This window comes from Oenanthe melanoleuca, chromosome 8 (assembly GCF_029582105.1).
Source record: "Oenanthe melanoleuca isolate GR-GAL-2019-014 chromosome 8, OMel1.0, whole genome shotgun sequence".
In the NCBI taxonomy this organism is placed as follows: domain Eukaryota; kingdom Metazoa; phylum Chordata; class Aves; order Passeriformes; family Muscicapidae; genus Oenanthe; species Oenanthe melanoleuca.
This window is the reverse complement of record NC_079342.1, coordinates 5,804,266-5,816,631: the sequence shown is the minus strand read 5'-3', so window position 1 is coordinate 5,816,631 and position 12,366 is coordinate 5,804,266. Positions and strand designations below refer to the sequence as shown.

Genomic DNA, 12,366 nt, shown 5'->3' with positions numbered 1-12,366 from the left:
TTTAATTAAAGGTTTTGAGCTGCTGCCCACATTAAAATGTTTCTTTTCCCTCCTTATGCCTGCTTAGGCTTCTTAATAAAAGAATGTTGCATGTCATTTGGAAAGTAGACCTAAATATTCAGATGCCATTTTATTTTACTCTTCACAGAATCTTACAGATTTTTAAAATCCCTTATATTTTGAAAATACTCACAAGTCATTTTTGCATCAGTACAAGACTGTCACTTTATAACCAAGTTTTTTTAAAAATTTTTTTGAAGAATGGTGCATGAAACATTTAGTTTAATATGCTCTCTGTGGTGGAATATAAATTCTATACTTCTGAGCACTGCTAATTGCACTACCAAATAAATGAACACGTGGGTAAAAGGTTGGATATAGTACTAAAAATTGCTATTTTTGAAGATTTGCAGGTCATGTAAGGAGTGAGAATTCTTTGATTATAAATAGTGAATAAAAGTCCTTTCAATTTTTTTGAGTCAAAAGTAAATTGAAGATAGAGAAGGTTCAGAATTGCCATATAAGGCTGACAGATTTTACAATTATAAGTGCAGTAGCAATTATTTAATTGCCTTATTATTTTTTTAACAGTGTGGTGTTGGGTCCCTGGATCTGTGACCAGCACTGCAGTCAGGGCAGTGCACAAAGGCAGCAGTTTCCCAGTGCTCTGCAGGATGTGGAGCTAAGTCAGTCCTGGGAGCTGGAGTGAAACAAATGTGGGGTCATATAAGCAGAGGCCACATGACCAACTGAAAACAAATACTAAATTAATTTAGACAATCTTCACATTACTAGTCTATGATAGATTTTTTTTTTTTTTTTTTTTTAACCACCAAAGATGTTACTTTTTCTTAGGAAATTTCTATGTTTTATTACAGGTATTTTTTTTCCTCCTCTCCATGCCCCCTTCCCCTTCCTGAAATGGATAGGGAAAGAATTGTGCATTACAACATAGCAATAAGACCTGAATGGGCAAATAGATTTTGAAGGGAAAGCCCTTTCAAAGAACCTGTCTTAGCAGAAGCTCACATGATGTAGCAAAACTGTGGAATCAGAATATTTTTTCACTTTGCCAGTCTGAAGCATAGCTTGCTATATTTAAAGGGGGAAAAAAATAAAGTGAAGAAAAAAAGAGAAATATGTCATTAAAAAAACCTCAGCTCCAATGATGCCCCAGTCATCCATGTTTTACTGCTCCAGTAGAGAGGAGATAGGAATTGTGATGGCAGCTCTGAGCCCGTGGAAGATCGTTCTGCAGGTGAGCACGTGTCTGTCTGCTTGACACGATTTAGAATTGTACTCTCAGCCTACATTTGGATCTGCTTAGGACTTGTTTTTGTTAGACTGAACATCTCAACTGGTCTCTATTGCTATAATATGACAAGAGAAGAGGAAGTACCAGAATTAGACTGTGCTGATCTAGACCACCTTGTTGAAATGATCAGATTTCTCTTTGGAAATCATTACATGACAACAGATAGAATATTCTGGTTGTGAGAAACTTCCACTTTGTTTGTATTTTGGCTGTTTATTCCTAACCTTTCAATGAATTAATAGCCATCTTACTGGTGTCTTGAAAATAATTTATGTCACTTTGCAGATGTTTGTAGTGGTGTTTGGTCCTGGAGAGTGTCCCCAAGCTGTGAATGTAAATAGAAGCTTGGAGGTCAAATCCAAAATGAGAGAGCCCATTAGCTTCACTTTTTTTCTGGTTACTTTTTCAGTCTACTAGCATTACTTAAGTCATAGCTAGGCAAAATTACTCTCACATCATGATGGATCCATTTTTGATACAGGATTGGTTAATTTGCACTTGTACTAGTGAGTTCTGATGAAACAGAAAAGTATACCTGGGTTATTAAGAGCTTCTGTTCACAGAAATGCTGCTTGCTCATCTCTGATGATGAGTGATGAGTGATGCATGGCTTGCTTCTTTACAGACCAATATAGTTTAAAAAGTTAATGAAACACTTTCCAGTATTGCCTATAAGAATTTAATTGAATTGCCAGGAATGATTAAATGTGTTTTTGGCAAAAGATAGTCCTTCTTTAACATGAGGATTGCTTGATGTAATACAGTAAGCAAATGGAGTGTATTTGGACATCAACCTTTGCAAGCTTTGGGCTGTTTTGCTATTGCATACAAAACACAGCAGACTGGTTCTTTCTGTTGCAGAGTTCCTGTTATAATATTCCTAAATTACAGCTTGATACCAGAAAATATTATTTGCTCAAACATAGTGCAGTCAAGCACAACTTTCTGTTAAGGGAGTTGTGTCTTATCTTTGGGGTTAACTGAATATCAAGTGTTTATGTCAGTTCATGAAGACCGGGCTGTGATGTCACCTTCAAGTTATCAGCTCTGTTTTGGTTCACTATCTCAGGGCAGTAACTGATAACAAAAGGCATAATTCAAGGCCTTGCTCACTTTCTCCTTGCCCTTCTTGTGGGGGCCAGGAGTGGAAAACTGCACTTACTTATGTTCAGGAATTCTTTGTCCACCATTTCTGTCCTAATAATTTTATACTGTCATTGTATTTAAGAAAAGGATCAGTCCTAGTATGGAAAAAAAAGGGGCAAAAAATTATGCTCGATTTAAAAGGGTAGAGGAAAAAAAAAAACCAAAAGAAAAGAAGGTTCCTATTTTAAGTTGCTGAGTACAGTTTTTTAATTAAAACTAAACAAAGCCAAAACACCAGAAAAAAAAAGAGCCATCTTGAAGGGGTTTCAGCTTAGATTTTATTTCAGCCAAGCAGACTTTGTTTTATGTGCATCTTCAGAATTTTGCAGTTGTTGTGCTTTCTTTGTATCTTCCTTTAAATTGATTTTCTATGGGTTTATCTCCTTTAAAAATTCCTTTGGTATAGATATTAGTCTCCTAGTCCTTCCAATTACTACCAAGAGACAAGGGGAAACTTCCCACTACTCGATTTTGTTGTAGCTTCTGGGTCATTATGTGCCCTAACTATTGATACTTTTATTAGATTGGCTTTCCAACCACTTTAATAAGGTGATTATCACCAGCTTGCTTCAGGCCTAGCAGCAGAGTGAGATGGATTCAGCTAGCCTGAGGATTATGCTCTGTAAGATCTGTTTGTAGCAAAAATTATAATTTCTGGCTTTTGAACAGCAAACTGTGAAAGAGAAACAAATTATGTGGCTTTGGATTAAGCAAAAGGATGAATGAAACAAAAGGGTTGATCTATTCACAGAGGTGGCTTTAAGATATTTCACTTTAGCAGCAAAAGGAAGACCTTTCCTAAATGTCAGGCTCTGTGTTCTTTCCCAGCACTGGTTTCTCACACGTCATTGCATCTGCATGTATTCTTATTAGTTGCATGCAGCTGTATGAGTTTCAGTACAAATAATTTTTTTATTTCAGTCCTTCTATAAATTATTAAAGTGCTGGGGTTGGCTTTTCCAGAAAGGCTGAGCTACAGCATTGATTTTATGCATGCTGGAGGCAGGCCCTAGATGTTTTGGCCCCAAGTGCACCTGCTGTGGTAGTCTACCAGAACATCATACCACACTCTCATGTATTCAAAGCAAAGGAATAAATCATGATTTTACAACAGTGCATCAGTTGACTTATTGCTGTTTTGTGACCGGAGGTAGGAAGGATTGCTGTTTAAAGCCATGTCATCGGTTCTCAAGTCACTCGAGCATGAAAGCTTGTCATATGCCTCTGTAATTGTAGCTCTGCAGTCTGTGCCTAACTAGTCAGCTGGGGCTGTGCGCTCGTCTGCAGCCCCGGCTGGCCAGTGCCTGACAGGAGCTCTCTCATCAGCCTGTCAGTGATATGCTAACTAGACTGGATCTGCTGCGCCCGGCGCTGGCAGGTGCAAGGGATGCTACACTCTACAGCAAATGTCTCAGTGTTAGCTCCACTCTGACCAGTGTTTGTTTTGGGTAATACAAGCCTGACGTGTCTCAGAGCACAGTGCTTACTGCTTCTGCTCAGCCCTGGCTCTGGCTGGCCTTGGTAGCCCTACAAAAACAGATGTAAATATCAATAAAAGATACAGACTTATTTGTTTTGGTGTTGAAGGAACACTGAATATAAATTTACACATGTACATTTGTGGAATCGGTTTTGCTGTTGCTTCCATGTGAGGAGAGCTTTCTGCGGTTGCCCCCCATTGCCCTCCCTGAATTGGACTGAGTGTTGGCTTTATTCTCTTTGTCTCAGCTCCTGTCACACTATCCATAGTTGCTCAGGAAGAAGTATTACAGATTTAAAATTTAATTAATATCTCAAATTCATGTGACCTGGAAGTGTTCAACGGCTAAATTGAGTTCTTAAAAGTCAAGAAATGGATGGGAATTTATAATTTACTTGCAAGGCAGAACGCGTATTCTGCTGATACTCACTGTGCTCCCAGAAGCATAATTAGAATCAATTTTGGAATATAACCTCAGTTGGGCCATTTGGTCTGGAAGTAAATGACAAGTGGCATTTAATTTTTTTTTTTTTACAGTTCGTGTGTAGACAGTCTGAGATAAACAGGGCAGGGGTATAAACTGTTGTAGGTACAGTTAGGTTCCCTCTGGAACACCTGTAGGAGCACATTCCCAGCAACGAGGCTATGGATGTCAATATGGAATAAAGCGGGGTTAGAATATACAGCCAGATCTGGGAAGCTGTCTCAGTCTTGAAGTTTAGAATAGTTTTCCCATTGCCACAGCATAACATTAGGAGAAATAATTGCTGAAAGAATTTGTGAAAAGAAATTCAAATGTGTGGTTTAAAAAAATATTTTAATGAGAGTGGGAGGGAAAAAGCCAGTAAATAGTTGGAAATTGCTATTACCTGCCATCTATGTAAAACAGATGAAGAACTTCATTGTGGGTTTTTATTAAAAAAAGTTTGAATCCCAAACCTCAAAAATCCACACTGTAAAAAGAAAAGGCATGTAGATAGATAGATCTACAAATTAGCTCCAGAATTTAATTTTTCCATTACTGACACTTGCAGGAAAAAGAAAGCTCCAAGACTGAGTCAGACTAGGACAAAGTTGTTTCTTTTTCATATGACTTTTGGCAATTCAGTAGAAACTGAGGGAACAAAATGCTGTGTAGAGCTACTGTGGGCACTGCTGTGGGACTCTGAGAGAAGCCTTTAGGAGCTGAGTCCTTTGTGGCTGCGCTGAAGGGGAGCTGAAAGGGAAAGAGCCCTTCTTCTTTGGTGCAGAACTGTCTCACCCCTACAAGGAGTACCACTGAAGTCATTTGACAGTCCTGTGAAGCAAAAGAAGTGAGGAGGAGTTGCTGAAGGGTGATTGAGTGTAATACCAGCCCTTGTTCTGGTGTGTTGGTATGGCAGGATTCACCCTTTTCATACTTGCTACTGCTTTATCACCCTTTTTTCCCCTCAATTCACCAATGATAGAATTAGCTATGGCATCATTGGTGGTTGTCTCTACTCTTGCTACAGTAAGTTAAGTAAGCCATTCACAAGGAAGTTTGTCCCTGCAGCTTCTTGATTAGCATATGGCAGAAGAACATACCATGGTGTTCCTCTGGAGTAGGAAATGTTAATAAAAGTAATTTTCGTGGAGGCTCTCCTTTAAGAGGTGAGAAACATTTGCAGAACCCCCTCCTTTTAAGGGAGGGTAGCTCTTCCTCCATGGAAATGGGTCATAAAATAAAGGAAGAAGGAAAGGAGGGATCAAGAAGATGGTCAGGAAAAGGGACACAAAGATGTATATATTTGTGGTGTTCTGTGTTTTTGTGAGTGCGGAAAAGATAAAGAAGTTACGGAATAAATGAATGGCAAAATGGGAATAAACAAATCAAAAATATACAGAGATGAAATGAAGAAGTGTGAGGAAATGGCAATTTTTGAACAGATGATATAAGGAAGCATAGTTAGTTTATTATAGAATAAATGAGTATCATAAGAGACATGTTATTAAACCAATCTGTAACGTGTTAGGGATAAAACCTGATGATTAACTTCCAAGAGATTAATTTTCAACCTATGAAAAATACAAAAAAAAACCTTTGTAGTATAAAAATATTGAGTAACTGAATGAAGTTACATTTTTTTTTCTCTGCACCCACACCTGCTTTGTATATAGATACCTTTGATTATCTGTATAAATGCCTGTGAGTCCCTGGTGTAGGCACAGTATGTCAGTGGTATTCCTTGTTGAGCACTCACCTGTCTACTACCACTTCAATTCTATTTTCTGCTCAGCTTCCATTATTGGGAAGCATGTCACTCCTGGAGCCATAGGCAAGGAACAAGCCGTGTCTACAGTCTTCTCTTTTCTCTTCCAAACTAATGCACAAGAATGATGCCATAATGCTGCTTTGTGAATCAAGAACTGCAAGAAAAGAATGAAATTGATTGTAGATGAAGTGCTGTCAAAATCATGAACAGCACTCATCTCTTCCCTTTCCTTCCCCCAGAAAGAATGATAAAAGGAAGGGAATAACCCTAAAAAAATCCAACAGCAATTCCAGTAGAAAATAAGTTGGTTTTTTTTATATATAAGTATTTTCTTTTGCATGTTTAATTATTTGGAGGGAAAAGTTAAAATTTTCATCTGGGAACTATATATATATTTCTTTTTCTTTCTCACTTCTGTGAGAGAGGAGAGCTGGGTTTTCATCTTGCCAACAGGAGGAAAACGCATTAAGGCTCATTTAAGGTCCTCCCTCTTTTTCTTCCTAAAGATTATGGGGATGGCAGATGGAAAATGATTAGCCAGGAGCTAAATAAAATTATTGCATAGAAATGGCTTTGCATGTCATGGCTTGGACAATATATTCTGTTCTCTTTTGCTGTTAAATTTTTTTCCTCACTGATTTCTCGCCAGTGTCGGCAGAATGAGCTAAGTTCATCATTTAGTCTGGCTGTTTAATCTTTAGAGCTGGGAATAGATTTATGTAAACTGGCAAAAGCAAGAGCTCCCTTCCCACTTTTACTCCCCAGCAGTCTTCCCCCTGCCCTGCCCCCCATTCAAGAAGTAGATGGAAAGGTAGGTCTCTACAAATGTTAAGCATCTTTTATGGTTTTGTGACCTGATCTCATTCTCAATCAAACAGGATTTAGAGGTGTTTGCCCCTCTAAAATAAAGTTGGTTATCTTATGAGTTGTAATAATGTAGAGGCTTCCTGTCACCTATGCAACTGCTCCCCTTTCAGGAAGCAGACAGAGTTTCTTAGTAATTCTTGTGAGCTGGGAATATTGAGGAAGGAGCCACAAGGGTTGGTCCAGGCTGATGGTGACTGCTGTAATTGTGGTAAAACAGTGACCCATCCCCTAGAGTTTATTGCTGTAGGTATTAATGAGTAGATGAGATAACTAAACTAAACAGAATCCTGGGCATCTTTCAACATATGGGTGGTCAAGGCAGTGGGAGGGAAGCAGTGCTTTGGCCCATTGGGACTGTGAGGGAGGAGGGAGAGAGCGCACCAGTACCCATTTCTGGACATGGTGTTGACAGAGATTGACAGTGTTTGATGATTTTTCAGGAAATGCTTTTATCACAGTAGTTCTTTAGTTGCTTACAGTAGATTTTGAAAGGTTGTATAGTATCATAGGTTAATTTTACTTTAGCATTTGTTTAACTTCTGTTGCTGTTTTTGGCTTTTTGACAAGATTCTGCTAATCAGTTTCTGTCTTTCTAGTTTGTGCATTGCAATGTGTGCAAATCTTGCCACCTATGCTCTTCTTCTCTTTTTACCTTTGATTAAAGAAAAAACTTTGAAGAAAGTAATTTATATAGATAGAAGGAAACTACCAGGTGCCTTTTGTGCAGGATATAGGTCTTTTTATGTTACTCATTGAAATTATGTGAATAATAGGAATCAAATAAGCATTGTCTGTGAGTCTGCAGAAAATGTTTCAGCTGAAGTCATGTGGCTCCAGACAGGTCACAGTGTTTTAGCAAGACCTAAAATGAGGAAAAGGAAAAAAGATCAACAGAAAAAGGGACCAGTCCCTTTGAAATACAGAGCAGAAAGATTCACTTGGTAGAAGTGAGCAGTGGGGAGGCAGATACACACATCTGAATTGCTGCATCCACGTGAGGGAGGGGAGGAGCTGCACTCTCTGTGTTCCCAGGAGCAGGTAAACCTGCTTTGATCAATCTTGAACTAAAACTTCTCCTGGCTGTTCCTGTTCATCACAGCATAGATTTTGAACAACAGCCTTCCCAATTGTCTGCTTATTGCCTTTCTCTAGAATTTGGGCATTATTTCAGTCTTGTTGAGATTTGGTAGTAATCAGATTTGTATCACCCAATAATGAATTTTGCTAACAAACTCCATAATGTGGTCTCCCACTATTTGGGAGTATTTTCAGCACACATGTAGTTTCAGAATTTTTTTTTTTTTTTTTTTTTTTTTTCAGGGACAACAATAAAAATTATTTTACCAGAATCATTGGAATACTGTGGAGAAAACACCAATTACTTTCCTTGCAGGGTATGAAAGCTCACATGTTGATTCTGGCTGCAGCATCTTATCAGGAGAGATCAGAAACAGACTGAAACTTTCAGTTATACTCAGTATTATTAGTAAAACTATTACTGATGGAATAAGAGATAAAGCTTCTTATGCTCACTGCAAATTTATTTGTTAAAGGGTGGAACATTAAAATTTTGCTTTTAACTAGTTAAAATAATTCTCTCATGCTGTTCATGTAGTTTGAACCACATTATTTAAACCAATTCTTAAAAGATAATTAGATTTCTTTTGGAAAGTAAAAGTTTTTTTAACTAAAAGACATTCTTTGAAAAGGAAAAAGTCTAAAAATCAAAATTCATGGAAGCAAAAAATTAAAAGTTCTGATCAGTGTTGGCAAATGAGTTTCAGCTGACAAAAACTTTACTTAAAAACTGTCTGTCCATTTTTTAATGGATAGAAACACAGCTGTAGTAGATCTTTTGTAGTGCAGTGAACTGCAGGAGGATGTCTCAACATCATTTGTTGCTCCAAACCAGGTAATAAATTAAGAGATTTGCAGAACTAGGTTCTGCAGCACTCGTGTGCTATAATTTAAGATTTTTCACAAATCTGCAGAATTGTACAATGATATATCTGTATGTATACATAAACATACAGCAAATTTTACTGGACAGAGGCTTTTGCCTTTAATAAAAAACCTACCTGTAAAAGGAATCACAGTTGACAGTTGATGTTTATATCCAGCTGTCAGTGGAAAAATAGGTAGAGTTTTACACAGTCTTGAGGACAGCTTCAAGGTAGGTTGGGAGAAGTCTACTGAAGACAATTTCAAGATAATTGAGGAGAATGTGTACCTGTTTTGATTTTTATAATCTATGACGTATCTTTTCAAAGTAGTTCTTGATAATTCCTTTTGGAATAGAGAGCAGTCAACTGACAGACTCTAGAGAGATGCCTTTGTACCTAAATAGTGTAAGGAACTGTTTTCTGCAGAAGATATCCCCACTTAGTGAAGAAGGAGGCTCATTTCTTTGCCTGGGAGCTTGTGCTGGGTGCTCTGTTTGAGGATCTCCTGCAGCCTTTGGCAGGTGCCTGCTGGGCTCTTCTCCCATGCACGGACACTGATGGACAACCCCAAATCTGGTGTCAAGTTTGTAGAGTTCTGATGTAAATGGTCAAGTTCTCCCTGGGACTTGGTTTTCTCACATCTCTTGAGCTGCCTGGTTCCTTAAGACATGCAGCATTATTCCAGGGTTCACACAGTTCCCATTCTGTTCTGTGGAGTGGCTGTGTTAGTTAAAGGGGAAGGTTATTTAAATAACTAATGCATTTGAGAAATGCAGTCACCATTGAAACAGTAAAAAAAGCAAAAACCAAGTATGCAAATTTTAATATTAAATCCATAATTATCTTATCAGTATTTGCTTAAAGGCAGAGTCGGCAGAATAATAAAATGTGACATAGTTTGAAGAGCAGCACAATCCCATAGCTGCTTGTGTTACAGGCTGTATACAACAGGAAACTATAAAACATATTCATGGCATACTAAAATGTTTGGAAACCTACTGCAGCAGCATAGAGGGAAATGTTTCAGGAAGATCTTACATTAAGATGTTATTAAATAGAAAAGCAAGAAACAGTACAAAAGCTTGATGTGTAAATAATCAAGTAAGTACCTTTTCTTCTAGAAATACTAAAGTTTAGTGGATGAAGAAATCATAAATGGTAAATAGATGCTAGTGTGAGTGCCACACTAAAATACAGGTTATAAAATGAGTTAATAAAACTTCAGATGTTTTTAAGGAATTGTACTCTTCCTCTTTTAAAGTGAGAATTAAAATATAACAGACATGCATAAGATAGGGAAATTTCTTCATGCAAATAGTATAGTCATCTTAATTCATAATTTAAGAATGCCTATTAAGAGGAGGAGGTGACTGTATACATCAGGGGATATCCTGTATAACTGTATGCTCAGCTTTATTTCAGCCTCTGATTGAAATACATTAAATGCTAATTTTTATATAGGTTGTAGTTTGACATTTATATAATGTGTATAAAAGCATGTGGACATAATAATTAGTAATTTATATCCATTCTGAATGAAAGAGCAAAAACCAATGCTGAGCTGGACTGTGCTAATCAGTAGTGTTAGTTCAACTACACAGAGATAATATGGAAATAACCCTCATAAATCCCACTGTGTAGAAAAGGGAGAAGGAACTCATTTATTTCTTCCCCCAAATCAATTCTTAGTAACAACCCAATAATTATTAAAATACCCATTATTATAAGTGCAAAATGAGAGTAATTGCGGAGGTGTGGTGTAAAGCTAAGAAAGGAGATGTTAATGTGCAAGGAAGAGTTTAAATAGGGAATTATGATATCCTTGGCTTTCTGCTGTGTAGCTGTCAGGCTCGGGCAGCTCGCTGGTCAATAGTGACATTCTGTGTGTCAGTGAGCAGAGTCTCCTGATACCTTAACCTGCAGTTCACACATTACTGAAGCTCCAACTGTCGAACATTCAAGTCCCTTGGTACCACTGCAGCTTCCAGACTCTCCTGACTGGCTCATGTTTCATTCTTTGGCAATTTGCCCTAATGATATCCCTCAGGAGCTTTCAGACCCTCTTCTTTTCCATATTTAATCGTGTTATATTAATCTGAGTGCTGAGCAAACTAGGCTGCACAAATTATAATTGTCTCTGATTTCTGCTGCAATGGTCTTATAACTGTTTTTCTTCATTTCTAGTGTAAAAATACATGTACAAAATTGTAGTGTAATTTTTTATTTACAAGTCTAAATGTCCAAGACAGCCAGGGTGTGAACCTTTAACTGCTGATCTGTTCCACAAAGAAGGTTGTTTTTTTTCCCCTGTAAAAATCCATAATGCTTCAGCACTTGCTGTATGGGCAGGATTTACATTTTATTTTTTGTTCTTTGTTTTGTTACTGTGGAAGTTCATGTCTAATAAACAGTGCTATTATCAAGTTAAACTCAGGTAGTAATTTTGTTTTTATATAGAACATAAGGACATTTTTTTCCATCAGTTTGGTAATTTCTACGTGGGGCATTCTCTTAAAAGTTTTTTTTCCCTTTTTTTATGAGGTTTGTTGTGCTACGTGGGATGGATATAGGCTTCCTTGTTTTGAACAGTCCTGATTTTTTCTCATTCTGTTGTAACTCTGTGCCTGCATAATATGCAAAATAATGAAATTTGAGAGACTCCCTGATAGCAAAGATAGATAAAATTTGAATTATTTTCATATTGCAAGGTTATTTTGTTCACTTGTGGAATGAACTTGCCCCATTTCTGATTAATTCCATAGTGTAAATTGGGGTAAAGTGGTGATTGTGGTTTTTTGTTTGTTTTAGAAAACAAGAGATGTTTGTTGTGAGTGGTAAGCAGTTTGTAGCACTTCCTTTCTTGATCAAGGAGTCCTTCATTTTCCATGATCCTTGTGCCAGGCTTGGAAGTCTCTGCTTTGGGAAGGGAGTTTTGGTAAATTGTAATTGAGCTGCTTTACTGTTACAGGGAATATTCACTTCAGGGTTTGTTTTTTTTAAAAAATAGTTTGGAAATCAAGGTAGTGACACAAGCAGGAATTAATCCTGCTTCTGAGTTTAGTGCTGTTCTGTGGCTTCATGCAGCTCCAGATCAATTCCAGTTAAAAATAGCAGAAATGGGGACCAGAAAGGCTCCCCAGAGTATTTCCCACTCAGAGGAGCCAAGTGAAACTGGGGTGCACTTCAGTCCTGTGTGTTCATGGCAGTACTCATGTTTGACCATGGCTGCATCAAGTAATTCATGATTATTTCCCTTTTTCCAAGGGAATAGCTGAGCAGGGAGGGCTAACTTGACTTGTTAGCCTGACTTCTTGCAGATGTTGTGCTTGTATTCATACATCAGAGTTCTTTGTGGATGTGTTTTGGCAATTCAGAGTAATT

General features: G+C 37.6%; 1 protein-coding gene across 2 annotated transcripts in view; it reads left to right on the top strand.

Moving 5' to 3' along the window:
- The window catches only part of DENND1B (DENN domain containing 1B), a 147,706-nt gene that overhangs the window by 79,214 nt on the left and 56,126 nt on the right, over nt 1-12,366 (top strand). The window lies entirely within an intron of this gene.